Consider the following 27,931-nt stretch of genomic DNA (forward strand, 5'->3'; position numbering starts at 1 on the left):
CTATCGTATGGTGAAATGTGTTTCTCATTAATGAAGAGCAAGTATTGGCTGAAGCTTTGTTTGAAAAGACAATTTGACTAGCAACAAAGTTTAAGGTCTCACTGGAGGCACAGAAAGGAGGCAAAAACGAAGCAGCAAGCGAAATGTTGCTATTTTCTCCTTGTATATTTGGTCCTTCATCGAAGATATGACAGAACGTTTAGCAATTTTTTCTTTATCAATTAATTGCTGGAGGGGTTTCCTCTTTATAAATTACACTGGCTTCCACTCATACAATACCATTTATTTTATTTGGTTGTTGTAGATTGCAAACATCACATATCGAGGCTTTTCAGTTGGCCTGCGATTTCGTTTCCTCTGAAGCACAGAACATTGTTTAATCTATCATATTATCTTTTGCAGACCCTTGATTTTATATGTCAGCATCGTAATATTCCAACGTCAGGAACATCGCTAAATATGGGCGGAATTCATTCGCGTCCTTCCGCCCCCCTCAAATTGACAATCACAACTTGATGGAGGAACACCGTTCACTCAAGTACTGGAAAAAGCTGGGGGCCATACTTCATGGCTGCTAAGATGCTAACAACGCTGGATGATTCAAAATGACAGACTTAATTTACTGCTGGGTTTGAATGGCATGACATTGTGTTTCACCATTCTCCAATTCCTCCCGGAAGGCTTTCTACTAGACTACTGAGCCAAAATAAACTAGCAAAGAACCTCAAAAATGTTAGTTTTGTTTCACAGCTGCATAGCTTCCTTGAACTTTCTTGTGACGTAAAGGTTTTTAGGTGGCAAAGCATATGTCATTAGATTATTAAATCCCGGAGTCATTCGGCAATCTAGAGTACATTAAAAGTCGATAAATATCTTACCACCCCCCGCTTAATTATGTGTAATTAATGAATTTCCCTCAGAACTTTTTCCTCAAGATTCTAAACACGAAACCAACCCCATGAATTAAGGCTAGTAAATAATGATGAGACAACAAAATTTAAACTCGAATTGAAAGGGCAAACTGAAAATAGACTGTGATTTGTTTACTTTGCTAATATCTGAGCCTCCTCCTTCTAGTTCAATAACAAGGATCTTATCCTATCAGCAAGATTTTCCTCACCTCATTGAATTGGTCCGAATTATTTAAAATTTGTGAAATTGGAACCATTTAAATACAGCCAGAAGCAGTTTCCAACTATTTATAACTTCGCATTTTACCGGCAAGCCCTGAACAACATGGAGGACCGTCATCTTGCAGAAGATGAATCAGAGTCGCAATGTGGAGCATTTACGGTTGAATAAGGCATAAGTAACCAATTTGCTCGTGAGCTCCTTCTACAAATTTTATTTCTGTATACACTGTACTAAATATACCCCATAAAACTGAAAAAGAAAGTTTTTATAACTCCAAGACAGTTGCGTACCGAAGAGCCGAAAAACGAGCCTAGTCAGCAAAAACCAATCCATCTTTTTTTGTTGCTCCACTCCAGCATTGCTATTATGCGAAAATTATGCAAAAAGGCTACCCAGTTTTAATACAATGAATTCTTTAGGGAGGAGTCCTTCAGATACGCACGTGAAGAAACCAAAAGAGATAGTGAACGCTTGAACGGTAAAAGAGGGGCCGGAAAATGGCTACAAGGGAATTAAATCCAATATATGAAGAGAATATCCTTAAGATATGCAGGCAAGAATCATAACTTACAGAATGGAATGGGAGCAGTAGACTCGAAATGGCTATGATCCAACAAAAAATCAAATGAATGATCCTTGTGGCAATTGTGTCTTTCACGGCGAACAGGCTAGGAAGCCGTGATGAAGCGGGACCTCGGTGAAGTCTAAAAACAACGTAATTTTTATTGTGAAATTTTGATGAAGGCTATGAACTTATTAGGAACGAGCGAAAATTGCCGAGTGCCTTTTATTAATCCGAGGCGTATTACGGTGATAGAATAGCAAAAAGGCTGAGTGGGATGTACGGAGGCGGGTGGGAAAGGTACGGTGTAAATTTACAATGGAAGTAATACGATTTACTCGGTTCTAAATAAAGATTTAATGAGTGCAGAAACCTTTGCCAAAATTTTTCCCAGAAATGGTGCTTGATTTAGAAAGGTTTAATTAAACGGAAGATTTTTACTTCTGTAGTTAAATGTGTGGAAAAATGTAAATAACGTTTTATTTGCTGAATGAATTGGTTCGGAGAAAAAAAGGTCATCCACGTGGTTCATTTTTACTGGAAAGTGCGAAGAGAAGACTTCGAGCCTAGCAACCAGCGAATTTTGAATTGTTCTTATTTGGTCAGATCGTATTCTAATTGTGCAGACGTAACAAGAAGGATGTAAGTTTGAGATGTATGTATTTTTATCAAAACGTCCTTGGGGTTCAAACCAGCATTTTTAGATGAAATTTCCTGGAATTTACTGCTCCTTTACTAGCAAACTATGGCTGAATTCATCGACAACCGTCACAAATAAGGCTTGGAAACACTCACTAAATACCAAACCGGTGTTACTCGTAAACGTTTCTAAGTTTGGAGGTTCAGCTCTATTGGTTTCACTTCTTTGAGTCTGTTTGTTGCCCAAACTGTCAAACGTGGGAGGAAGTCGGTTTGATTGGGATTCCCCCTAAACTTGTCTTTATAGAATTGACATTGAACGAATGAATGGTAGCAGGCTTTCCGGTGGTTGACAGCTTTGGAATCGATGCCTCTACTTTGGTAATCCAAGGTAGGATTTCGAGGCTATCACGCAATTGAACGCCATGTTTGCCAAAGTCTTCGAGATTTCTTGGTCAAACATGTGGCCTCCCTTAATAAGGAACTCCATACACCTCGGTTTTGCGCCGAGGTCCTCTAATTCAATATCCCTAAAAGCTGTCTGGCGCCCTGACCTACGCCATCGCTCCATATCAGCTAGGATCTGCCTCATCTACTTTTTCTATCATAGATATTGCCCTTATAGACTTTCCGGGCTGAATCATCCCATTCAGACACAACTTGTTGAGCCGGATTTTATCCACAGCCAAACGATCGTGGAATCGCTCATAGATTTCATCATTATGTAGGCTACGGAATCGTCCATTCTCATGTAGGGGGCCAAAAATTCTTCGAGGGATTCTTCTCTCGAACGCGACCAAGAGTCCGCAATTTTTCTTCCTAAGAACCCAAGTCTCCGAGGTATACATGAGGAATGGCAAGATCATTGTCTTGTATAGTAAGAGCTTTGTAAACTGAAATGGGCTCTGTTGACTGCCAACAACCGTGCGCCCTAGATAGGAGAAATTTTCAACAGTCTCAAAATTGTAGCCTCCCATCTTCCTTGTTTTCGTTTGGCCAGTGTAATTCGATGTTGTTCGATCTTTTCGTTTTGGCGCTGACATTGCCGCCATATACTTAGTCTTGCCTTCATTAATGTGCAGCACAAGATCTCGCGCCGCCTGTTCGATCTGGATGAAGGTAGACTGTAAATCTCGCGTTGTTCTTCCCATGATGTCAACATCGTCAGCGTAGGCCAGTAATTGGGTGGATTTGAAGAGAATGGTACCTATCGCATTTAAATCGGCATCGCGAATCACTTTCTCCAGAACTAGGTTGAGGAGAGCACATGATAGGGCATCCCCTTGTCTTAGACCGTTGTTGATGCCGAATCGTCTGACGTGTGATCCTGCTGCTTTTATCTGGCCTCACACATTGGTTAGGGTCAGCCTAGTCAGTTTTATTAATTTCGTCAGCATACCGAATCTTCTCATGACCGAGTATAGTTTTACCCTGGCTATGCTGTCATAGGCGGCCTTGAAGTTGATGAAAAAATGGTGGAACTGATGTTCATATTCCAATAGTTTTTCCATTGCTTGCTGCACAGAGAAAATCTGATCTGTTGCTGATTTGCCTGGAGTGAAGCCTCTTGGTATGGGCCAATGATGTTCTGGGCGTATAGGGCTATCCGGCCTAGCAAGATAGAGTCTCTATAATTGCTGTGTGATATCTCCCTTTTTATATATCAGACTGATAATGCCTCGTTACCAGTCAGCAGCCATTGATTCGCTGTCCCATACCTTGAGCATCAGTTGATGAGTTATAATACTTGGTGTAATTGGTCGCCTCCATATGTAACCAATTCGGCTTTAATTCCATCGGGTCCTGGCGACTTATGATTTTTAAGCCGATGAATTGCACGACCTGTTTCTCCTATACTTGGTGGTGGCAGTATTTGTCCGTCGTCTTCAGTTGGCGGGACCTCCAACTCGCCGATGTTCTGGTTGTTCAGTATTTCATCAAAGTATTCAACCCCCTCAACCATTTCGTCGGAAATCAGATTTCCCTCTTTGTTTGGGCAGGATGAGCATCGAGGTGGATAAGGCTTCATCCTGCTGACTTGTTGGTAAAACTTCCGCGCCTGGTGCGGTTGCTTCTTGTACTTTTCGAGTTCACAGACTTTTTGGTTTTCCCAGGCATCCTTTTGCGTCTGTCAAGTCGCTTCTCCACTCGCCTGAGTTCGTGTTAAGTCTCCGCGCGTGCCCGCGTCCTTTGAGAATACAACATTACTCGGTATGCAGCATTCTTCCGCTCCGTTGTTAGCTTACATTCATCATAAAACCAGCCGTTCCGACTCTTTTCCGGCTGGGGCCAAGGATGTTTGCGGAGGTAGTGGTAGGCGTCAGGTAGTTGTGGAGATCACTTGTTGATCCTTCATCTCCAGGATCTCTGTTGACTGCGGCTATTGCCGCATCCATTTCGTCTTTATAGGTGATGCGCAGGGCTGTGTTGTGAATGGCTTCGGTATTCACTCTCACCTGATTGTCAGAGGAGATTGTAGGTGGTGTCATAATTCGAGCTCAGAGCACCATGCCAGCGAGATAGTGGTCCGAGTCTATATTGCCCCCCCTATATGTTCTGGCATTCATCAAGGCTAAGAAATGGCGGCATTCGATCAGCACGTCGTCAATTTGGTCGAAATTGGTCCCGTCTGGATAGGCCCACAAATATTTGTGGACTGCTTTCCGCGCAAACCAGGTACTTCCAACAACCATTTCGTGCGATACTGCTAACTGAATAATCTGTAGTCCGTTATCATTGGTATCCCTATGTAAGCTATGGGAGCCAACGGATCGTTTGAATATGGGCTCCGTTCCTAACTGACTGTTGAAATCTCCAAGTTTGATTTTGATATCATATGGGACAGGCTTCGAGGGTCCGTTCTACTGCCTCGTAGAGGGCATCCTTCTCCGACAGTGCAGTCTCCTCTGTAGGGGCGTGAACGTTAATGAGGCTTATATTTCTAAATTTGCCTCGCAAGCGCAGAGTGCATAGCCGTTCGCTTATGTTTTCAAAGCCGATAACAGCAGGTTTCATTTTTTGACTGACTAAGAAACCTACTCCGAGCACATGGTTTACTGGATGGCCGCTATAATATATAGTGTAGTGAGTCTTCTCCAAGAAACCAAACCCTGTCCCATACGAGTCATAGAAAACCTGACAACAATGTATGGGAAGGCCATCTTATCGACGGAGCGGCTTCGTGGGCATACGGTAACTAAGGCGTACTGGAATTTATAAGGCAGCCCACAACTATGTACATACAGGAAAAAATAAAAGGCATATGCGTCTATAGCTGCTATCCTCCATCAAGCCTGACGCAAAAAGGACCCAGGCCAAAAGTCATTGCCACTGACTTTGATGAATGGATCACAGAATAGGCAATTTTACTGATGAACGAAGAAGGCATTGTCTCTTGGAGCCCTTCCCGAGTAGAGAATCTTTGACCAACGATGGTCAGATTAATACTTAGTGAAAAGGAGGTTCGGTTGTGGACCTGACGCGATATGTTCTGGAACATCAGTGAAAACTACATCCACGGTGATCACCAGGCAGTCGTCTTTGATCTAAAGAGCAAGCGAGGCTGCTGTGGATCTCCACGTCTAAAAATGAGAAAGACGTAAGGATGTATGTCCCAAAGTTGGTCTGCGAAAGCAATTGACAAAAAGGCAATAGACAAGACACGCCTTTAAAGAGAAACTTCTGACTCATCGATGCCAAGACGTTATACCCATAGAAGGTGTAATTGCAGGTGGAGCAATGGACGGTCAGGTTCTCCGTCAGTACGTCATTACATTACACAAGCTGCACAGAAAGCGATAGGTATTACTATCTGGAAGGTGAAGAAGCGTGTGTACAAATAATCTTGATGAAACATCAAGCTAGCTATACAGTGAAACAAGACGGACTAATTCAAACAATTGTACACAGAGGTAGATGAAAACCCATAGGGACAGCCTACAGAGTGGTCATGGCAAGATCCAAAAATCATGTCTCGTCCTTCTACTGAAAATTGTTCGGGGTCTGCTTCCTTAGAAGCGCGGGCGTGGTAAAGTCTGCCGAGGGCATTTAGATGTAGTTGCAACATCGCGAGTCATGATCAAGAAAGTACTGATTTGATTTGCGGTGGGCTGATGGCTTTGATGGTATAACAAATAAAACCCTTAAGCCGGCTGTTAAGTCGATGCAGGGCATATTTGCGGAGTTATTTGAAGCATGCTTGATCGATGGGGTCTTTCTTGAGATATGAGAACACCAAAGACCAATATTGTTGCATAAAGCTGGTAAACCTCCTAGTGTACCATCCTCCTGCAGACCTATATGTCTCTTGGACTGTAATTAGTAATTCATCACAGATTGCGTCCGGTAAGATTATCAACCCGACAGTTCCGTGGTATAAAACATGTAACGGGTAGTATTTGCGAACATTGCTTAATGACTGATATTCAAAATGCATTGAACTCGGGTAATTGGAACCTTATAAGGAGCTCTCGGGCGATTATTGGTGTACTCTAATACTTGGCTGCGTCCGTTGATGGGTATCAAGCAGCAGGAAATCTTTAGTATAACAAGGACAATGCACCCAAGGAATACATTCCCTCCGCTGGTGTTCCACAGAGCTCTATGCTGGGACTACCACAACCTTATTTTTGACGATGCCCTCAACATCCCAGTGGCTAGCAAGGTCACAATAATGGGTTCCGCTGGTGACATAGCGGTGATTGTAGCTGCAAAACATCTCGCACGAAGAATGGTGACGAATGTCAGAGGCCCGCGTTTCGGGAACTGCACTGCATACCACCAAATGCTCAAAGGGTCAGTGCAGTTGGGAGGAGGACTACCTTTAGAAAATTTTCTAGCTTTAGAACTGGCTCAAGCGAAGTAGTAGTTGTACCCGAAACGATCCCGATCGACATTTTGACCGATGAGATGACCCGCAAGTGAAAAACCCCGAAAGGGAGGAATCATCGATGGACCTATAGAATTATTTCCAGGATCATGGAGTGGAAAGAGAGGAGGCACCCTGAGATAAACTATGACCTCACACAGTTTCTTAAGGCACATGGCAGACACCATAAATATCTGTATAGGTTTAGGCTAGACAGACTGTCCCAGCTGAGGTATGTATTCTTCTATTATCCTAGATTATGAATGCCATGATTATGAATAGAAGTTTAGATAAAGCGAGGTCATCTTTCATATGTCGCTACTTTGACAACCCCCATTTACAGAGCTTATACAATATTTGCCACTGAAAGAAATACGCAATGTGCGTAATATATAATATAGCACCTTTCCTACGGTTTCATGGTAGGTATCGGATGCTAAACTGCAGTGAAATTGCATTCGCTGAAAACTCCAATCCTCGAATGTAGATGCGTTTTTGGTACTTTTGGATTCTACAGGCATTTCGGTTGTTTAGTAAATAAGTAGCCTGCATCAATCCGAAAAAGCGCTGCAATAAAACACGAGCTCGATAGATAGGAATCTTCGAGGGTTGATTGAGCCACATTGCCCTTAGAAACATAGACAGTCCTTCTTATGAAGCTACGCCTAGGGAGGGCCTGCTGCACTCTGAGCTGCACAGACCCTCGAGTTCGCAGCTACAAAATTCGGAAGGGCGGTAAATAATAAGGATCATATCGTGGGCAGCTTAGTAATTTGTTTTTAACCAATATTTTCTGGGAGGAGAGCTAGGAATATGGGTACGCTAGTTTCTCATGTTTTAGATGCATCCACCATGTGATCGGTGATTGATCGCATCTGATCGGAGATGCTGATGACGGATATTAGTAGAAAGGTATAAACTGGCAGGAGAATGACTCAGTACGTATTTTTATTTGTTCTAGATAAAATACCAAAGAGAGGATACCATCAGGACTTCTTGGAAAAGCAACGGCTTTGGATCATTTCCGACGAAGCTCTTTTGAGGATATCTGGGTTAGTCAGTTTATAGCGGGGATTCTGTTTCAAGCAATAGACATTCTGTATTGAGTGATGCAAAATTAAAAGACGAAGTCAGACTGCCTTTCATTTGTTGTTTGTATCAGAGGCATTGAACACCCGGATCGCCCATGACTCGGCGACTTACATAGCTCGCCTCCTTAACGGCTCGAATGTTAAGCAAGATTTTGGACTGACTTTGAGGCAGCTGTTTATTTACACTTAATCCTTTTAGATGGTGCCAGGGATACCAGCAGTGCATGCTTGTAGAAGAGGAAGTTGTTTCTTCAGATATTTGAATTTTGGCCTGATGAGCGGTGATCTGAGATATTCATTACTTTCTCAAATGACGACGAGAGCCTTTTGCATCTCATAACTTGGAAATTAGAGAATATCCTTAAAACAACCGTAAAATTTCTGTTTTCGACATTTCACAACAATTTCAATTTATGAATCCTACAAAACACTCACAGTAACATATTAGCCTCGCTAATTCAACCAGTTCCTGCAACATAACGATGTAAATTCCCACGCGTTACTCCTTATTGCCACTATTCGAATAAAAGTAACGTCAACTTCCTCCAACGTGAATGCACTTTTATAAGGAATCGCCAAACAATTTTAGACATACTTCCCGGCAGAACTAAAACTATTTGGAAGGTAGCCGATTTTGCACGTTTTCCGATACACCACAGGTTGTTCTTCACGGGCAGAAGGGTTTCTTGAAACTAAGCATCGCACCGAGGGAGCAGGATCTTATGTAGCCACCGCTAGGCTATTCATTAACCATAACACAGGCTGCACCATTTGACTAAAAGCAAAATTTCAATCTGTGGTCTATAAATAATTACCTTTTCCGCTCCTTTCTCTTTGACTGGATCCCATAGATCTCTGGTGTATTGACAGTGCAGTATCAGCAGGATGTTATCAAGGATTTACGGAGAAAACAGTTTTGTTCTAGTTCTTTCTCTTCTCCATCATTCAGGAAATAAGTATCATTCCAGAATCCTTTTATAGAGGCTATTATCGCTTGATGCATTCATGCCTTTCTAACCTGTGTCGCAAAGTCATTTTCAGGAAGTGTTCATCCTGCTATTCACGTACACTATACCTTGAAGGTAACTCTCACAAGGATGACCATCCATTGAACATGTGTTATTTAACAGAAAATGAAGAGTTTGACCCTCCAGCTATTTTTGATCTGAGGTGCCTTCTAAATGAAGTAGGGATGGAAATGATATGCTACTTTACACTGCTAATCAATAAATATAAACTGGGCTCAATTACGAATAAATAAAATTGGACGGAAATTCAAAATTGTACAAGGAAACTAGTTTCCTCTCTCAGAACGCGGAAAAGTAAAAAAATCGTCCTGAATTCAAAATAGTGAGGACTTGTGGGCTCTGGTTGGCAGCACTAAACCAACACATTTTCAACCCCCTTCACTCCTTGAATTTTAGGATCAATCTTTTTTGTTTGCAAAAATATATCATGAAACATTGCCAGTGTTTCAAAACACCGGTAAATAATTCAGGACTTGGGAGGTAAAAGAAGCTTCATTTGTGGTGTCGACGAGGGCCAGCAAAAAGGATGATGAGTATCCAACACCAGCACACGCGGGAATAGAGTCATCTAGATTTAAGCCTCAGACACTTCTGAGGCATTTCGATTCAAAATACAAAAATGCAGAGTTCTTCCTGCATTTTCCACCCCCTCCTGACTCTGTTACGGTCTCCTGGTTTCTATTCATTCTCAACCGAAAAGAGAATATAAATTACGCTTTAAGCACTCCAACATATATCCATGGATTCAATGCAAAACGTTGCAGTGTACACTCTCCAAACTGGCAGCCTTTCAAGGATATAACTCCGAGGATATACAGACCATGCAAATTTAAATGCAAAAAGTGGAATTGTGACGCTGCGATGGCATACGGTTATGTTTTTCAAATGGATGCAAAGTTGATGACGATCATAGCCATAGAGTGAATAGTCCTTGTTAATTTTTTAGCAATGCATGTTTCCGTGTCAACATGAAAATCATTAATGGCATTCTAATGAGATATTGAGTGGACTCTTCGTTTCTGCTGTTTTTTGTCCTATGCAAGTGAGGCTATTTGAAAAATGCTCATGGACGTTGCGTCGAACGTTGCTGGACTGATAATCTGGGCTAAAAGGTATCACTTCCGGCTGAAATGGAAAAGTAGTTGGGAATTAATTTGCACGGACTTTGGGGAGTGAAACGTAATCTGTATTAATGAATGCGATGGCTGTTATAACATAGTTTCCTGCATTAATGTCTAGATTTATTTAAATAAGTATCCTTGGCAAACTTCCCATAGATGGAAGAGGCACATTCATGACGCAGTCTCCATTTGACCGGAATGACCTGTCCAAAAGGGTCGGCATTTCATTGATTATTTCATATAATGTTTCGTGAAAATTTCCGGTCCCCCCGCCTGTTTTGTCCAAATGTAAGGGGTCTAAGGACCAAGCTGTCGGATTGCAAACTGTCTACCTTAGCATTTCAGCATCACATCATCTGCTTTTCTGAAACCTGGTTGGATGGCAGGATTTTAGATTTCGAGCCCCTCCAAGGTTATTCTGTCTTTCGTTGTGCCATTGACTGCGCTGCACTTGGCAAGACAACTGGCGGAGCTGCCCTAATAGCCGTTAAATCCCCTCTTCGTGCTGAAATCATCTTATCCTCCTCCTCCTCCACCTACGATTCTGTCACCAGACGAGTCATTTCGCCAAACCTATGCCCGTTTATCATATCGTTTGTATATTTTACCTGCCTCCGCTCGCCTTCTCTGCACCAGCATTTCATCGACAGATTATCAGAGGTTCTAATGGTTTTCTTCCCCTCACTTCCTTTCATCCTCTGTAGCGACTTTAATCTTCCCATGCTCTTCTGGCCCATTATTCCTGGCCTTCCCTCCCTCCCTAGTGACTCCACCCACCCTTCCCTTCCTCTATCCACTTTCATGTACACCTGTGCCGTCCTCTAGTTTAACCTTTCTAGAAACCACTTAGATCGCAATCTTAACCTTCTCCTCTTAACCTTCCTGTGCGTTGCTTTTCGCAATCCTCTTACGACGCCCATCGTCCTGCTCTCGAGTTCGATGCTCAGATACCCCGACTCTACTTTCCTGTCGCTCGCAAGCCTACCAAGTTCAACTTTCGTAAGACGAACTTCGAAGGTCTGAACTCAGCCCTGGTGACAATCAACTGGGTTCCCCTCCTCTCTCCATTAACGTATGACCAAGCACTCAACACCTTCTACACCATTTTATCTGATCTTCTTCTCTATTACGTCCTCTCCTCTCCTAAGTGTTTACGCTCTTACCCTGTCTGGTTTACCACAGGAGTCCACAAAAAACTTCGTCAAAATCACACTTCGAGAAAGAAGTTCATTTCTTCTAGAACCTATGCTGATTTAGTTTTTTTCAAAACTCTGTCTTTTTCGGTTAAATCGTTAATACGTAATTCCGGAAGCGAATGTTTGACCAATGTTGTAGATTCACTAAAGCGCAGAAACCTCAAACCTTTCCAGTCCCACATTCGTAACTCCTTCTGCCCTGACCAGGTATTCCCTCCGTCCGGCTATCTCTTATTTTCAACAAAAGCCTCGAAGAAAATAATTTTCCCGGCTTGTGGAAAGAGGCTCTCATCATCCCTATTCACAAAAGTGGCAATCGTATGCTTGTCGAGAATTACCGTCCCATTTCCCTCCACTCCTCCTGTTCCAAAATCTTAGAAAGATATATCAGCGACTGGTTGTCCACCTAATTTAGCCCCCACATAGTGAAAGAGCAACACGGCTTTGTACTTCCACTGTCTCCTGCTTAAGTTTACCAACTTTGCCACAAAATGTCTAAATTCACGGCAAGAAGTACATACCATTTACACTGATTTCGCTAAAGCCTTCGACACTGTGAGTTACAAGATACTTCTATCCAAACTCTCGTCTCTAAGCGTTCCCATACTACTCTTTTTATAGCTTCCCTCTTACCTTTCCAACCGATCCTGCCACGTCTCTGTTGAAGGCTGCACTTCCCGCTCGTTCTCCCCTCCTCTGGCGTTCCACAGGAATCTATTCTATTCTATCCGTCACTTTCAACAATAAGCTCCATTTTGACACTGATTGCCTGAAAGTCTCTAATAGAGTAGCAAAATTGTCTGCCTTTATACTTCGCTCCTCCTCTGATTTCAACTCTATCTAACTTTCCTTAGCTTTCTTCAATTCCCTCTTGAGGAATACCCTCGAGTATTGCTCCGCGATCTGGTCACCTGATTTTCTTACCCTTGAAAATATTCAACGTAAATTCACTTATTCCCTCTTCTTTAAGAAAAGCTTCCCTCGTGTAGGCAACCCTCCCCCCGTATAAATAAATAAATAAGGCTAATAATGAAGCATTTTTCAGAGAAAATTTGGCAATCGCAGAAAGTCTACCAGAAAAGATTCAAATTCGCAGGAAGTATCAATAATTTCTTCAAACTTGACACTGAAAGATTTGAAAAGAACCGTCTAAAACAAACTACGCTATCATGAACCGCTGACTAGACCTATCTAACCTTATCTAACTGGGTATGCAGTATTCTTTCCGCTTCCTAGAAATAATGGGACGACAATGGGGAGACAATGTTGAAAACTACACTATTTCAAAGATAGTAATGATTTTTACCGGGATGGACGAGCATTTTTTTTTGGAGAGGACTCTCTTGTACGAGGCAGATGATAGGTCTAGGGTAGGTATTTTGTTACACCTGAGTATCACAAAACTCCTCCCCTTCGGACACCACCTTCTCATGGTGGTGGCACCTGTAATAGTTTACTACTTCACTAAGGGCATCAAAAACATGAATAGGAGAGCTCTCGAAGTCACAGACCTCCAATCTGCGACTGTGAATTTTGCAGGCCTCACCAAACCCATGTCCTTGCGAGGGAGAATCTATAGAAGGCATGCTTTCAAACTCATTGGAAAGCTCGCTTTAGTGCCTACGGTGCAACCAAGGTGAATGGAAAACAAGACAGCAAATGTGACTACGGTCGGCCGGTAAGTTGCACTTAAATTTACCCATAAGAAGAAGACGAAGGCTCAACAGAAGAAAACTTGAGCCACTAGAAAGGAGAACTACAGGCTGAATCCCGCCTCTCAGAACCTCATCCTTCACCCTTACCAGAAAGAACGGAAGGGAAGCTATTGACGTACATGCTACTGACTTAACGCCGGTATGTGAAAATGGAGCCAAGTGGCCGAGCATCCTAAACTTGGCGGAAGAGTAAGACACTGCGGAAGAAGCACCTTAGGAATGAGAACATAGCCGTGGCTGCACGATCAAGTACGGTAATGTCCAGAGAAACTATACGCGAAGAAGCGGAATCTTCGGCGGTGGAGACTAACACGGGGCTCAACCGACTCTTCTGTCAGCAATAACTCGCGCAAGAATTGCAGGATCAACACGTCCACGGGAGGCAATGCTTTATTCTGCTCTGCACCAGAGCCTACATACATCCACGAATCCCGCGGGGACTAGCATCGGTGTACTAGGAAGTGATCAACTCCGTGAAAAAGATCTACCATAGGAAAACGAATTCGAAGGCATGGATGAAGAGGACAAGTTGTCACTTTATTTCTGATCGTTGCCGTTGGAGTTTCCTCTAAGGATGACTAAATGGCAAAGGGGCAATTTACCATCCTCTGCAAGTGCATATGGTAGAGCGTGGAACGAAGCCTCCGTTCCTCCATTTGGAGTGCATCGATGAAGATGCCATGAAGTAGCTGCGGTAGTAGTAGCTTTGAGTTCTGCCAATCGGCTTAAGTTCACTATTCTGTATACTGGACTGGGCAGCACAGAACATGTTGAGCGCTGGATACCTGGTCTGGAAGGACGGCCAAGGACATCATCCAGATAATGGGCGCACAGAACCTGGACATTGACTTCGGTTATTGTACGGCAAAGTTCATAAATGCAAGGACAAATTTGGTTTTCGCAGTGGAACAAAAGGGTCTGAATATGCTCATGGACAGTCACTATATTTTGCTTGGCTTTTTCCTAGATATATTGAAATTCAATCATATCAGGAAACTGTAGAGAATCCTCTGCATTTTGAGAGCAGAAAGCCATGACTACAGGGACTACAGAGTAATTTCTTCCTGTTCGTAATTTCTCCTTCACCTTTTACAGAACACGTGAAGGAAAAGGAAGCTAGGGTGAATGAAATTACCTTGATGGCAGTTTGTGTGATCGGATCTACGGAAAGCGTAAACCGCAAACCAGTAAAGGTGTTATGTGAAAACCAGAAGAATGCTTCGCCTTATGAGATCAGACTTTCATGGATAGGGATATTGGCATTGCTGCACTTCCAAACTCGGTAATTATCAAAGAAATCAAACATGAGGGGATCGAGTCTCTGACGGTCCGGTGTGCGGAAAACCTGGTTATACCCCGACCATGGCATACGCTTTTCTATTACACATTAGACTAAGCTTCCGAAAAACATAAAGATTGGACAAATTAACGTGCAGTGTTGCTAACAAAGCTGCTGGACTGACCTTATATTTTTCCAGCAGAGGGGTGATGAGAGACATAAGAGATCCTCGAGACCGAGACTTTGTGTCCTGATGTCAAGACGTTTAGAGGCAACCATGCTGGGACAATTATGTTCTCAGGCCTTAGTTACGGTCATCTTACAATGCCATGTTAATGGCGAGAGGGTAAACACCATAGTTACCTCTTACCTCTACTTACCTTATGATTATGTTCTCAATCGACACAAGAACTAGGGCATCTGGTAGCATATACATAATCAAGTGGTCTTGAGAAGTTGCGAGGCAAACGCTTAATATATTCGAAGGAAAGCCTGCTTTCCCCATTCACATAACGCAATTGTGGTCACATCGATATTTTCGTCGAAAATGGTTCGCAAAAGTCGGTCCTGCGTCGTCTGGCATGCAGCCGCCCGGCTAAGATAGTCACCTCATCAAGAATGTAGTGAAACAAAAACTTAGCCAGGATAAGAACAAGGATTCGAAAACTCATCAACGGAGTAAAAGAAATCGGGGACTGGCAAAGGTTCAGAAAACCCAATGACCCATCGAGGCACATTGATATTTCATTCACGAGAGTGATGCCTGAAACAGTGACACGTTTTCCTCTGCATATTCTATAAGCATCTCAAATCTTAGTCATTATCAAGCATTATTCCCAAGTATTTGAGAACCTCATTGCTCCGATCTAGTTTTCAACTCATATTACGATCTATTTCAGTTTCCTGGCTTCTGTTTGTGATCCGTCAATACTAGCATTGCAGTTTGGAGCCAACCTGCACGTACAGCAACGCGATCAGAGAAGCATCCAAATAATTGGAAGAAAGAGGAGACAGGAACCTCGGAAAACTGTCATGTGCATCGGAAACAGTGGAGCAGATCTTGGACAACCACATTAGGACTAACGCTCTAACCCAAAACCTCATATATCCATGTCAACGTGGTTATGGCGAAGGATGAACAATAGGAACTACTGTGAATCAACTGACAGAAGTATTATGCGATGTTACAGATACCAAGGAAATACCCCACGCCCATTTTCGAATGTTGAGTGGAATCATGGGTTTTTACATGGCCAGGATGAAGAGAGCAATCAAAAAGACGTGCCAACAGGTACAAACTTCATATTCATGAACCTACTCAAGTTACAATACTTCAGAATATCCGCAGGTACCAATTCTAGGCGCTATCCTCAATTACTAATACCAAACGTGACAGTGAAATTTCATTTCGCCAAGAAATTTGAAATAAGTTGGAGTGACAGGGGTGTTGTGAAACCGTGACAATTACTTAGGTCTTAAACTAACAACTAATTCCTTGGTACACTGATAGGTTTCTCATAACAGATAAGGCAGGAACGGTACCCTTCGGTTCAAGCAAAACCTATTCTACTTCAAATAAGTTGCGCATACCAGCATATCATAGGCAGAGAGTTGCACCTACTGTAATCTCCAAAGAAACTATAAGGAGCAGAATACTACAATTCTAACCAACAGTTAAGTGTCACTTAAGTCCAACCAGGTGAGCTGCAAGCTGGTATGGGAATACGTTATTAATTGAATACACAACAAAGTCTGGGTTGCACGCTCTATTGGGTTAAGGGGGCAATAAGGTCACGTATAATCTGTGGACCAGAATGATCCCGGGAAGCGGTAAGGCCAAAACGCTAAAGAATAAGGATAAACGTCTGACGGAACTATACTGGACGAACTTACCTGGAGTGCGATACTCGTGGGAGAATATGAACCCAAGCGTAGGATTGTCTCCACCTCACCGAGAACAGTTCTAGGATCATAGTGGGAATAATCACGGGTCATTTCAGGCTAGGTTACATCTTGAGAAAGCTGAGAATATCTACGTGTGTTATCCCAAGATCTTGTGATGGGAGTGACGCAACGTAAGATAAGTCTGCTGATTGTCCTGAATGCACCAATATACTTGACGATCTGCAGGACCTAATGCTCTATTACCCGAAGTTCAAAGAGAAAGTCTAATGGCGTGATGTACGTGAAACTTAATCAAAAAGCTACTGAACTCAGAGAACTATACCGCACTAAACGTCCTAAGATAAGACATTATCTCCAGAGGATTTGCAAAATCTGACCGCTTCAAAATCGTCTCAATAATGACTGTTCAACAATAGAAATGATGCAACTGTGACCAACGTGGGTGTGTGTGTGTATAGTGGGAGAGAAGCTACAGCTTCTGAGCACTCAGGCCGTGTTGGCCCATTGTACTCGCCACCCCCGTCTAACGGAATATTCCGGATTCGTTCACGTATCGCAGGATTTCCGTTAGTGGATGTGATGCTACCCGTTGCAATTGGAGAACATCGGCACCAAAGATCTGACGCCTGATGCGTCCATAGGCGGGGCATTCACATAGGAAATGCTCCATGGATTCCGCTTCCTCATTACAGGAGGGACACGTATCATCTTGGGTAATTCCTATTCTGAACATGTGCCCAGCTAGTGAATTATGGCCTGTCAGAATGCCCACAGCACACCTGGAAGTTCTCCTGCTTTTCGACAGGATAAACTTTGCGGTACGTATGTTGCGTTCTGGCAGGAAGAGTTTGGTGTGTCGAGCAGCATTTAGGCTCTGCCACCTGTCATTATGGGAAACTTGTTCCCAGTTTTTGAAAACAGATTTAGCAAATGCCACTGATACCCCAATTGCTGGCTCCGGTCCCGGCATAGGGGAGATTGACTCCTCTTTCGCTAAAGCGTCCGAGATTTCATTTCCCTCTATGCCACAGTGACCAGGTACCCAGAGTAGTTCCACCGTATTGAATCTAGACATAGAGTTCAAACGGTTTCTGCATTCCTGAACGATTTTTGAGGTGATCAAAGGACTGCTCAATGCCCTCAGTGCAGCTTGACTGTCACTGCAGATTGCGATGCGCCTGCCCTTCAACCGCTCGCCAATCACCCAGTTTGCCACCCTTAGGATCGCATAAACTTCGGCTTGAAAAACCGTTGCATATTGTCCCAAAGGAAAAGCCCACTTCTCGTTTTTACTCGAGAGGTAGAATCCAGCTCCAGAACCCTCTTCTGTTTCTGAGCCTTCGGTGTAGAAGACTTCCGTATATCCCGCCACGCATTCCTCTGGGTCTTCCCAGTCCTCTCTACGCTTCAGGGTAACTACATATCTTCTACCAAACAGATGTATGGGGACACGAGAATCGGGGCATTGTAAGAACTGGATTCAGTCCTCCCAGTAACTCTTCCAATGCTCTGTACCCCCCACATCCATTGTTTTCCCATAGATCTAATCGAATTAGCCTATGAGCTGCTCTCATTGCAGTGCTTTGAATAAATATATCCAGGGGCTGCGAATTGAGTAGTGCATTCAGAGCTGCGCCGGATGTCGTGCTCATGGCACCAGTGATACCCAGACAAACAGTTCTTTGCAGTGCGGCTAGTTTACGGTGAAAACCTTTTTGTCTCACCTTAACCCACCACACTACGGATGCATATACGAACATCAGCTTAATGATGGCAACGTATATCCATATTACCACATGAGGCCTGAGTCCCCATGTCGAGGCAAAGGTCCGTCTGCACAGCCCATAAGCTGTGAGAGCTCGTTTCATCTTTACCTCTACATGTTTGTTCCAAAAAAGTTTTTTATCTAGAGTGACCCCCAGATATTTCACTTCTTCGGAGAGTTGAAGGGTAGTACCCCTCATCTCAGGGAGGCAAAGTCCATCCAGTTTTCTCCTTTTTGTGAATAAAACCATTGTGGTTTTATTTGGATTAACTGACAAGCCATGTTTAAGGCACCAGCTGTCTATCAAATCAACGGCACGCTGTATATTCCTACACACCGTTCCAAGATCCCGATCAACAGCAAGTACAGCCACGTCATCAGCATAAGTTTGAGCGTGTATTGGTAAATTTTGCAGTTCGCATAGCAGTGAGTCGATTAGCATACTCCACAGAAACGGCGAAAGCACACCTCATTGGGGGCAGCCATTCGTTGCCTCCGTAGTCAGGTAGCGATCGACCCCTACCTTAGCGCACAGCAATCTTTGCGTTAGCATAGCATGGATCCACTTAATTAAAGCATCGTCAACACCATGCGCTCTGGCGGCGTCACAAAGTTTTTGAAAAGGCGCACAGTCAAAAGCCCCTTCAATATCCACGAACACCCCCATCGCGTACTCACCATTCAAAGTTGCATCCTCTATCTTTGTGACCAAAGAATGAAGAGCAGACTCACAGGACTTTCCACGTTGGTAAGCATGTTGGTTTTCACTAAGTGGGTGTGACCTAAGTGCCTTTCCACGAATGTGACGCTCCACCAGTCTCTCCAAACCTTTCAGCAAGAATGAAGTCAAGCTGATCTGTCTGAAGTTCTTTGGATTACTATAGTCATCTTTCCCAGGTTTCGGTATGAAAACTAACTTAACCTGTTGCCAAGAAGAAGGCACGTAGCCCAGACCAAGACATCCTCGAAAAATATTTCTTAGAGGTCGCTCTAAACGCTCCATACCCTCCTTTAGCATTGCCGGATAGATGCCATCCATGCCAGGTGCTTTGAAATGTTCAAAGGACAGTATGGCAGCTCTCACCTTTTCATGGGCAACAACCGCTTTCGCAGTGTTCCAGTTCCCCTTGCAACACTTGCGTGTTGAAGGGGTCACAAGAACCGTCAACTCCCCCCCCTACCACTTCTCTCACCCGTTTTCCCGGGTGGTGTACTTCCAGGAGGGTCTGTACTGAGTCCAGTCTGGAGTTCGTGAAAGTACCGTCGGGTTTTCTAAGAGAATCCAACTTGGCCGACTCATCCCTTTTGAGGACTCTGCACAGCCTTGAAGTCTCCCTTTCGCCTTCCAGTTCCTCACAGTACGCTCTAAAGGAGTCTCGTTTCGAGCTCCTCACGAACCTCTTATATTCACGTTGTGAGTTCCTGAAATTTAACCAGTCTTCGTTCTTGTTACTTTTGCAAGCACGATTTAGAAGTCGCCTGGTTGATTTCCTGAGTTTTTGCCGTTCTCGGTTCCACCAAGGAACCGTTTTACCGCTTTGGCCTCGGGAAATAAGACAAGCCTCTTCATAGCACTCTAAAAATGTGCAGTTCAGAGTTTTCAATCCATCTTCCAGCACCAAAGGAGTCCTGAGTCGCCTTGGGAACTGTACTTTATTGCCAAGAAGTTCATTGAACTTTGCCCAATCCGTTTTCCTAGGGTTCCGTCTTTGTACTGCAGACTGTTCGCCCGCAATAGTCAGATTGAATTCTAGATATCGGTGATCTGACAGTAAGACCTCGTCTAGCACTCGCCAGTGTGTATCAACTCTAACAATTTTGGGGTACAGATTGTTAGGTCAATTACTTCGCTTCTTCTCGGTCCCACGAACGTAGGGGCGCACCCTACGTTTGCAGTCATAAGACCAGCTGAAGTGATGAAATCAAATAGCTTCTCTCCTCTTGGATTGCATTTACTACTGCCCCAACAAATATGTTGAGCATTCGCATCGCAACCTATTAAGAGTTCGAGACCACTTGATTCTGCATACGCCACCAGATCCCTAAGTTTTTGCGTCGGTGGAGGATACAAAGAATCATAGGGTAAATAAGCGGAGGCAACTATGATGTTTTTCCTCTCGCCATTTACCTGGTATTGTATGATGACCGTAGCTAAGTCCTGGGAACAATATTGTCTCAGCATAGTTGCCTCTAACCGTCTTGACATCAGGACGCAAGCTCTCGGTCTTATGGATCTTTCGTCGTAGAAGATCCTAGCCCCCTTTACTGATCCAATGCCACAGATTCTGTTAAATCGAACCCACGGTTCTTGCACCAAAAGATATAGGGGAAATCCTGTAGCTTTGTCATTCTCGCTGCCAACAGGTAGGAGGGAGCTTTGGCATGCTGCAGGTTGATTTGACCAATCTCTATGTTTTTCGATATAAACTTAGTCTATTGTCTTATGGAAAGCAGTTAGAAGCGTATGCGACAGTCCGCGTATGACGGGGTTTCCTCCACACCGTACCGCCAGAGACTTGATCCCCTCGTGATTGATTTCTCTGAGAAAAGCCGTACTTGGAAATACCGCAATTCCCATGTTCTCATCCACGAAAGATCTCATCTCATCCCGCAGAGCATTCGTCTGTTTTCCACTTAGCACCTTAATTGGTTTGCGGTGTCCGGGTTGCATAGATTCGATCACTCGAACTGGCATCAGGTCAGTTTCGTTCACATCCCTGGCTTCCCTACCTTCCGCCTGTTCCTTGGAAGGTGTAGGAGAAGTTACTAGCAGTTAGGATTCACTCTGTAGGCCCATCCCCAGTGCGAGCCCCCATACGGGGGTTCCGCCCCTGTATGCACTATCCTCCGCGCACGTCTCCATTGTGGGAGAGCGCACCGAAGATGCTGCAATTTGCTCTATGTTATGTGAGTCGAAGACCATCATTGTTCTTCGCTCTCAAAATGGAGATGATGCCCTACAGTTTCCTGATATGACTAAATTTCAGTCTATATAGGAAAAAGTGGGAATGAAAATCCTTGTCAAGGTAGATCAGGGGGTTAATTCTATGCCCAAGCGATCGTCATATCATTGAGAGAATGTTCCAGAAAACACATTTAAATACGACAGTTTTTCGGCCCGACACCAGAAGCATAGTGAGGATAGTAGGACTGAAACGAGACCATTAACGTTTCGATAATATTGATATGATGCAAAGTTTGAGAGCATTGAAAGCACTGGCAGTTACCATCTGCCAGTTTCAAGGAAAATAATCTACAGAAGCAATGGTTCGTTCCCTCAAAATTTTGCACTCCACAAGGCTCGTCCTTTGCATCCAAATTAGATGTTATATTTACAAGAAAAGTTTTCGATACGAATTGTAAATTAACCGAACAATATTAAACAACAATAAAACTTATCTGCATCCAACAGTCGTTGGGAATCAACAATCACCCTCAAGGGATACTTTGTGGCCGGGGAGAACTATACACACAATTGTCTTGGAAACCCACATAAAAACAGCTAGCAAACTTCCTCTTCAAAATTGGATACTACCCAAATAACACAAAGTGGAAATATAATCTGAAATGAATAAAAGATGAGCTAAAAGAGTTCACAAACCTGTGGAAGCCATTGTAAACTTCCACTTTGAAAAGTTTCCCACTATCCCGGCTAACTGTTCAGGTATATGTGGGACAGACTGCCGGATTTGATCGCTGATAGATATCACCCGACCGAGTCCTGTGTTTCATCTTGATTTCCGTCGCTGTCATCCCGGTCACCCTCATGTCAGTCACCCACTGGGGAGGTGTGAAAAGGATTTGTGTCGCACATATCCTAGGACCGGTCCCAGCTCCTGCCCTACATTATCATCTATTCTAAAAATACCTCCATATTTTAGACGATGGTAGATGAAAAACGCCTGCACGCATAATGCGAGGCGAGGACTACGTGCGTGTGCTGATGGAAAAATGAAAAGTTTTCCAGAAAAGTGTCGAGGGAGACATAACGGTATTTAGAGGACAACGTTAACAACAAAAAAGATTGTTATGCAGACAGCAAACTAGGCAGGTGTGGAGCACGATATGTCGCCCGGGTTAGTGTCTTTCTGATGGACACGACATGTTTTGAATGTTTTCGGTGGTAGACGGATGAGTTTTGGAACGATATGCGTACACTGGGGAGTCTTTAAAACGAAGTTAGTGGTTTGTTATTTTCAGATCTGGGACAGAAGTTCAAAGTTTTTGATAGGATTGTAAGGACGTTCCAATGTCTGAATAAGTTACTTTTTGGTCCCGGAGTTTGAAAGTTTTTTAGATTATGATGTGGTTTTTTTAAAAATAGACAACTCAAGGTTCGAACGTCATTTGTCCTGGTATGCCCTACTACTTGACAAATGTAATCACGTTGGCTTCAATTTCCCTCTACAAGAGTTTCCTATTATACGGGCCCTGAACTATTGGAGCAAATCCTTCGAAGAAAAACGGAGAGAATACTCCAGCCTAAACGTGGCATTCTCCCCTGGGATGGCAAAATTACACCAAATCCTCTTACCTCCAAGTCAACACTTGCGTTAACTTATACAGAAACAATTCAAAGCGAAATAAACGAGCTCAACCCAAAACCACACTATCCTTTTCCGGAAAGAAATAACAAGATAAATTGAAATTGAAATGCTACAACAATTTACTAAAGAATACTTGGGAAGTGAACCCATTCAGCCGCCATCAATTCTGAAAAGACCATACATAAATATCGGACCATCACGCGCTGACAGTTGGAAAGAAAAGTCTTGTAAATGTAGCTCCGACCGCAGTGAGAAGGGAGAACGGAATAAACTAAACCAACGTCTTTTCATCCAAATGGAACACAGGGAGAAGTGAGACTACTACAGCAGTAGCCCCTCTGAACAATTCCTAAATAACATTTCACACATTCCCACTGAAAGCCTGAACATTGCCCTCTATTCGATTATTGATATACGGATCTAATATACATCCTTGTGCCACCGGGCTGTCAGTCAGGACTAAAAGCTGGGAGCCGAAATATCGGTAATAGCCCGGGGGCTCCGGTCTATACCTACATATGCAAGTTCTATGTACAGGACGTTTCCCAAGTCCTATCATTTATCATTCGATCAAAGACAACGATTTGTATTCACATGGACCATCTACAGTGTATTATGGCTTCCTTCCAAAGGACTCAATCAGCCTGAAAAGAAAAATGTGAACAAATAATTGAAAGCATGATTCTACGGTCATGCTGACTACATCCAGCATATAGTAGACGATACTGCCCGCCAGTGGCATGAATTCATACCTTTCGTTCCGGTTGCTGTGAAGGTAGTGTCTTGTAGCCCGGACGCCAGGATAAACTCTCATATTAGCTTCATATTGGGATTTGAAAAATAGCTCACATACCATTTCTATTGTTGAGAGGAAGGACCTTGCTATTAAATATTCATTCCGGAATAGTATACCGCTTTGAAGATTCCGGGATATTAGACTGGAAGAGACAGTTCTCGACTATTGTCAGTCATTGAGGATGCACATAGATTTAAATCAATGTTTGTATCCCGGGGATGGCTTGAAGGTACGCTCCCTTTGTGAATCCTTGACGGACTCAGATGGGTCTGAAATGCCTTGGGGAGCTCAATATAAACCGTGTGTTTTGTAACCATGAAAGCTTTGTGACAATAGTTTGTGTGTCACATTTCAGGAGTCACCTCATTAATGCTTAAATGCTGGATTTTAGGTTGCTGACGATAGTTGTGACTTTGACAAGGAATACGAAATACGATCTAATATAAAATAGGGCCGAAATTTATCCATCCCTGAAAGTTAAAATGGTTCAACCGAAATTGTAAGACATAGAAATATAGTAGACTCGCTCCTTAACCCTGCATTCTGTTTAGGGTGTGTTGTCGGAAGGGATGTATTCAATGTTTCATCCCATAAGTTAAGCAGATAGAAAGATAGAACTAATATTTTGTCCTCTCTTGCACACCTCCTGTTGAGTCAATAGAAGTGGATCACTTTTTCCTTTATATAGCACATACATTATAGTCATTTTAAGAAAACACTGCCTTTAACAGTACCTAGTGGTATGCCGAGGTACAGCGCGCTAAACGAAACTCTAACTTTAAGGGCCCATTCATACTGCGAGTACCTTTGTTCCGGATTCTTATCTCTGGAGAGATCCTTCGGTCTGTTGATGCTTCTTTGTGCTTGACGAGCAAACTTTCCCCCATTGTTTTCATTGGCTGCCAGAAGGTCGCCCTTTTCTGACCATGCCGATGGTGGTGATAGACCATCGGCTCTTCGGCTCCTCGACAATTTTTCCTATATCCTCGTTTTAGACGAGATCAACCAAACCTTTTGTCCTGTCCATCTTCAAAACTCAAATTTTGCACTATTCATCAAAGACCTCCTTGCTATCCAGAGATTTGTAGACTAATACAGATATGTAGGTATCAGTGGCTGAGGAGACAAATTACCAACCGTTTTCATGATACAAACTCCTAAGAACATTACAGTCGTGGCAAGAGCAAGGAGGTGGAATCCAGCGGACTCGGATCTTCAGAACCAGCCCGTAGCATTCACAAGGGAAAACAGCGCTCCCACCAAACAGCTAGAAATATCTTTCACATCCTCAAAGAATGACTTACCTAGTATCGTAGTTAAGTTCTAGCTGAAGGACGGCAGACATGCAGACCGCAGTTATCTTGCACACAATTTGCACGCGTCGGTTTTGTTATAGGCGGACCAAATCCACCTTGACTTCGTGAGCTTCCGCCATCTTCAGTCCCTGGCTGCTAAGTAGTGCGAGTGGATTCTATCCTTAACACGCGCTAGTGGGACTCAGACTGTGCCCACCGCAGGACCACGAAGAGCAGAGCTCCGCCTGGCCAGTCTGCCAGGTCGCTCATTCCCCTTTCGAGGAAGCCAGAGGAGGATGGATTACCTTTAGGATACCTCCGAGACTATTCAGCGCGTTTCTGCACTGCTTTAATGGCCACTTGGCTGACCGTGGAAATGGCGATGTTACACTCTGGGCTTGGATCATTCCCCAGACTTCCTGAATACACTAGCGAATCCTGGAAGGCCGTACGGCACCCGCACCGATTCCACAGGCTATTTTTGATCTGATAGTGAAAAAAACTCTGTCATACCATAGTGACATGCCGCCCGCCTTCCACTCTGCCCTGGTTGGAAAATCTATATCAGAGTTTCTCGTGGGGTTCGGTTTGCGTTTGGTGTACTCCATAGAGAAAGCCCAAGGTTCCAGAGGTTTTTCGTCTGGAATGCTGCTACAGCTGTAGAGCTTCACCGTCCAACATCCAGACGTACGTAATCCGACAACAAGGCAGGCTACATCGTATTGAATTTGGACGCCTAGAGGGAGGAGGCTACATTGAGAGCATCCGCCGGATAGGATTACAGAGTCCTGGAGGTAGCTGCACATACAGTTCTTGGAATCCTATTAAGCTTCATTCTATTGCACTTTCTATTCAGCGCCTACCACTACACAATTGAACCGTACGTTTGGACGTTCCAATATCCGCGGAAAGAGACTTTTCATTTGATACCCCACATGAATATATTTGGCGAAAAAAAAATTACACCCCCCTTTTGCATATATGGGGACCCCCCCTTAAACTGCAGGTAGAACTATGTAACTTACTGTCTCCGTGAGCGTTCACTGTTCCCACCTATTAACCAAATTTGGTGTGAATCGCTATAACTGCCTCTTAGAAAAATGCATGTGACGGATAGACAGACAGACAGGCCTGTGCGGAGTTGGCAGGTCTCCTATTAGGCGCGTCTTTTCGTGCGGATAAGGGAATGCTCGTGGAGGTGTGCGTGTATAGGCATGTTTATGCGCAGGTTGGGTAGGTAATAGAAAACACGCACACGTATACAAAACTGGCTATGGGAAGGACACCCAGAACAAGGTACCAATAAGGAAGAAAGCAGACAAAAAGTTACGGTGCAGGGACTAGGAACCTCAGCACCGGCGGCTTTTGGGAGTGGGCTAGCAGGCTCCCAACCGTAAATATCCCTCGACTACAGTGCCTCGGAGGTGGATTACTTGGCCACCTTTGCATCGAATACTATAAGCAGCCTGGAGAAAGAGACATTTAAAAGGAGTACGTCACTCCCGAGAACACCTTTTCAAAATACACGGAAAGATGCCCCACAAACTGGCCATTCATTAGTCCAAAGGAAGCATGGACCAAGGTTGGCGTAAGGAAAAATGTCACAGATAAAAGAAACTCACGGCCCAAATTAATTATCATCTTCAAAATAAAGTCATATGATTTATGCCGATATCCTCAGGAAGGCCAAATCCGATCCTGAGCTGATGGACTTTAGACGAAACGTCAGCCAAATCAGATGCTCCCAAAAAGGAGATTTGATGCGGGACCTGAAGAAGTCTCCGGGCAAAACGGTTGAAAATTTCCTCAGCAAGGTGGAAAAGTCTTTAGGAGACTGGACCAGTACGGGCCAGAAACCAGGAGATTGTTATACAATGTAAGGACATTGTTGAAATCATGACCGCATCGCCTAAGAAAAGCAGTTCGGACCACTTAGTTTGCGAGATTCCACAATCAGGGGACTGAGGAAGGCATTTGAACGAACGCAAACGGCAACTATAAGCTTACCAGCTGAAGCAGCGTTCAAACTGCTGATGGCTGGTAAAGTAAAAATAGATTGGGTTGTTTGCCAACTCAGGGAGCAGGTGTCCCTCAAGCGCTGCTTTAGATGCCTGAAATTTGGCCACATAGCGGCGAAATGAAAAGATGGGGGAGAAGGTTATAGGTTCTGGGAGTGCAAGGCTGAACCTGAATGTATGCTTTGTAAGGAGAAAAAGGGCGTCGACTGCCGGCACGCTGCAGGCAGCAGCAGATATCCAGTGATCTCTCGCAGACCATCTATGGGAAGGGAATCGAAGCTGCCATAATCAGAAAACCTTATTGCAATAATAAGAGTGGTGCCTGGACTGAAGATGTAGCTGACAAGCGGCAATTTGGGCGGCTGGAAATCAAGCTATTTAAGAAGTGATGGTGTTTCCAGAAGTTCAATTCCTTAGGGCAAAAATAGCTGGTATATATATATATATAGTTGCTACTAGTCTCGAATGCAAGAAGTGGAAACCCCAAGATCATAGCGGGTGATTTCAACACGTGGGCCGTGGATTGGGGTAATCGCACTACGAACACAAGGAGCCGTATCCTACTGGCAATACGGGAAACACTTTTCATGGGACAGGGTTGGGCTCAATAGTCGAGCTGAGATATGTGAGTACTACATTGGCGAGAAGAATGGCATAGTTTCTCAGTGAGCATTATACTCATAGCGACCACCAGGCAATTTTCCTCCAAATCGAATATGAGCCATGCGGCGATATGTGTTCCCGCAGAGCTGGACACCAGAGCTGGTCCGTGAAAAAGTTTGAATAGGATGCATTCATCGAGACGCTATTTGGAGGTCAAAATCCCGGTGTTGCGGCTACAGAAAAAGTAAAGGGGGGACGCATAATGAGAGCATGTGACGGTACTGAATGAAGAAATCGCGGAGTACGAGATGCATGTTTTCGAGCTAGAAGGATCTGCCAACGATCTAGAAGAAGACCGGAATTCGACGAG

The 27,931-nt window shown here is 43.8% G+C and overlaps 1 protein-coding gene across 2 annotated transcripts in view; it reads right to left on the reverse strand.

The window, feature by feature from the left end:
• LOC119653028 overlaps positions 1–27,931 on the reverse strand; it is a 330,936-nt gene that overhangs the window by 285,166 nt on the left and 17,839 nt on the right. Inside the window, exon 1 of one of the 2 annotated variants that reach the window (XM_038057472.1) lies at positions 8,729–8,946. The exons of the other annotated variant lie outside the window; for it this stretch is intronic. The gene's annotated coding sequence lies outside the window, so the exon portion shown is untranslated. Of the gene's footprint in view, positions 1–8,728; positions 8,947–27,931 lie in introns of those variants that run through there. 2 annotated transcript variants of the gene reach the window in all.

The sequence above is a fragment of the Hermetia illucens genome, chromosome 3 (assembly GCF_905115235.1).
Source record: "Hermetia illucens chromosome 3, iHerIll2.2.curated.20191125, whole genome shotgun sequence".
Classification (NCBI taxonomy): Eukaryota; Metazoa; Arthropoda; class Insecta; order Diptera; family Stratiomyidae; genus Hermetia; species Hermetia illucens.